Source organism: Lycium barbarum, chromosome 2 (genome assembly GCF_019175385.1).
Source record: "Lycium barbarum isolate Lr01 chromosome 2, ASM1917538v2, whole genome shotgun sequence".
Classification (NCBI taxonomy): domain Eukaryota; kingdom Viridiplantae; phylum Streptophyta; class Magnoliopsida; order Solanales; family Solanaceae; genus Lycium; species Lycium barbarum.
The window spans coordinates 40,307,744-40,311,163 of record NC_083338.1 but is presented as its reverse complement, the minus strand read 5'-3'; positions in this window follow the sequence as shown (position 1 = coordinate 40,311,163).

The window sequence follows — 3,420 nt, the reverse complement described above, 5'->3', positions numbered from 1 at the left end:
CCTTCAATTCAGCCGGTGCCATTCTGTACGGAGGAATAGATATAGGTTGCGTATCCGGCAACAAGTCTATAGTGAAATCTATCTCCCGTTCAGGCGGAAGACCCGGAAGCTCATCTGGAAACACATCTGGGAATTCATTAACAACCGGAACAGACTGAAGAGTAGGTGTCTCGGCTGTAGTATCGTGCACCCGAACCAAATGATAGATATAACCTTTCTGAATCATCTTCTTAGCCTTGAGGTATGAAATAAACTTACCCCTCGGCGATGCTGTAGACCCGAACCACTCTATAACTGGTTCCCCTGGAAACTGAAATCGGACTACCTTTTTCTGGCAGTCAACATTAGCATAACAGGAAGCCAACCAGTCCATACCCATAATGACATCAAATTCCAGCATATCTAATTCTATCAAATCAGCTTTAGTGCAGCGATCACATATAGTCACAGAACAATCCCTGTATACCTGCCTCGCTATAATACAATCCCCGACCGGGGTACCTACCTCAAATGGCTCTATAGGCTCAGACACTATCCCAATTTTACTAGCAACGAGCGGGGAAATATATGATAAAGTAGAACCAAGATCAATCAGTGCGTATACAGATCTGGAAAAAACCAGTAATGTACCTATGACGACATTCGGTGAAGCCTCCTGGTCCTGGCGACTGGCTAATGCATATATGCGGTTCGAGGGACCGCTAGAACCTGAAGCACTGCCACGACCTCGACCGCGTCCCGCCGGTGAAGACATACCTCGCCCCGCAGGGCGTGCAAATGATGGAGCAGATGATGAACCAGCGGCTGACCCCGTCGGCTGAGCCACACTACCAGAACCTCCCGCCAACAGACAATCTCGCATAAGATGGCCCTGACCACCGCATGAAAAACAGGCTCCAGTAAGTCGATAATACTCTCCCGGGTTTGATTTCCTGCAATGGGAACAACGGGGCCTGGGTGGTCTGGGCTGGCTGGGACCTCTAGCTATCTGTGACCCTGATGCTCTGGTGCTCTGACCGGCCCCAGACTGTCCTGCACTGTCAAATCTCCTACCGGCTGGCTGTGTACCCCGGCCTGACGGAGGAGGATGTCTGCCTGACTGCTGCTGCTGAGGCTGTCCGCCTCGCGAATCGCCCGAATAACCTGCGGATCTGGCCCTCTTGGGCGGCCTCCTGTCCCGATCTCTGCTAGAATAATAAGCTCTATGTCGGTCCTCCATACCCAGGGCATAAGCCTGTAGTCGGGCAATATCCATGTCTGCCTGCAATGCCACCGCCATACAGCCATCAAGCAAATAGCGGTCTAACCCCATCACGTATCTGTGCATTCGATCAGCCATATCTGCTACTATGGCAGGTGCATACCGGGCCAAAGAATCAAACTCCATATTATACTCACGGACGCTCCGACCCCTCTGCTGCAAATGCAAAAATCGGTCAACCCGCGCCCGCCGTAACTCTGGGGGCAAAAAGTGGTGAGTGCAAGCAGTCACGAACTCGTCCCAAGTAGCTGGGGTAGCACCCTCACCCCTGGATAGCTCCCAGGACTCATACCAATGAGCAGCAACATCCCGTAGTCTATGCGAAGCCAACTCAACAGACTCAGTCTCTGAAGCCCTGACCAAGTCTAGTGAGCACCGCATCCCCCGAATAAAGTCATGGGGGTCCTCGTAGGGCTTAGACCCGTAAAACTCTGGAGGGCCACATAATAGAAACTCTCGAACCCTCAGGCTGTCACGCCTGTCGTCATTCACATCATCTCTCCGCCCGCGTCTGCGAGCCTGTCCCGCTACCAGAGTGGTCAATAACTGCACAGCCTCTCTCAGTGTCCTGTCCTCCGCCCCTGGCTGAGGAGCTGGAGGCTCGGGTGCGGGTACTCGGGCCCCTGGAGCTGCTGATGGACCTACTCCAGGCTCCGCCGGTGGTGTAGCGGATCCCTCTGAATGGGGCACAACCTCGGGCAAAGCATAAACACGAGCCCGGGTAACTCGATGTGCCTGACTAGTCCCTGCTATCCCTGCCTTGCCCTTCTGGGCCGCCGTTGCCTTCTTCGGAGGCATCACTGCAAACACAATAACGAATCAGATCAAAATCATCCTAATAGCACAGCTCTAACGCACGATCTAAGATTCCAAAGAAAAGTAACACCCTAAATGTCCTGTAGCCTCCTGTTTATAGATGTGGTGCACAACACACCGATAAACAAGACTCTACGAGACACGGCCTGTGGACATTCCAAGGACAAACCGCTCTGATACCACTTTTGTCTCGACCCAACCCTGTAGGCCGTGTCTAGAGCCCGATCTGGGCACCCAAACCCATCTATCTAGTGCATTCAAATATATAGCAGAAGCCGATAAGGCTAAGTTCCAAATTTGGATAATTTCCAGAAAAATTTCGGCAGAGTTTCCTTTGTTTTACAGACTGTCCAAAATAACCCTGTAAACAACAAACACCAACAAAGGCCACACAGGGCTAACAAAGCAACGTATAAACATATGCGGACCACTCCGACGCTGGTGCCACCCACAGCATAACACCAGAAGGTTAAAATCTCTGTACATCCCCGAGCACACACATATCAGCATATCATATCACCAGCCATATCACAGCATAACACCAAACGGAACCCGGCCCTATGGCGAGGTCTCGGGAACCGTAACACAGCATACGGCCGAATTTATCATAATGCGCATGAATCATAACCGGCCCGGGAACCGGTGAACGAATCATAATAAGGACACGAGCGGAGTCGTGAGCAAACAATGCAATTTGTATATCAAAATAGTCTTTCGAAACTTGATTACATCATAAGTCATCTCATTAGTCAAAGTAGTTGAATAATTTGTTAGTACGAAAGTTCATTTCACAAAGGTGTTCTCAAAGTGGTACGTATGGCTCAAAATATAGTTTAGTACATTATAGTAATCAAAACATTATTTCAAAGAAGACAATTTCATAACCAAAGATCCCTTATCAAAACTTTTCCAAAAAGGAGAGCCTAATAGAATGAATAAGGCATCTCGGGGTTAGCGGGCCCACCGCGGATCAAGTCGAGGTGGCGAACATGAATTACGGACATTTGGGGTCTATGGGATCATACATAAAGGTTTTGAAGTGATCCGACTACGTTTGCATAAGTTTCGGACGTTTGGTTACTTTCTAGTCTAAATAGGGTCTTTAAGCTTCAATTGAATTAAATGAATAGTAGCCATTTTCTAATTCGGATTTCAAGGAGCAGAATTGCTCCCGGGGTTCCGATATCAACCTAACATACTAAGACATGCCAAAAGAAGAAGTGGGGAGCTTTACATAACTTATAAACGTCTTATGCTCACCCCAAACTCAAATCCCGTTTCGTCCAAAATCTGCAAATGGTCAAAGTTACCAATTAGAGATTCTAAGGCTTAAGAATTTCCTT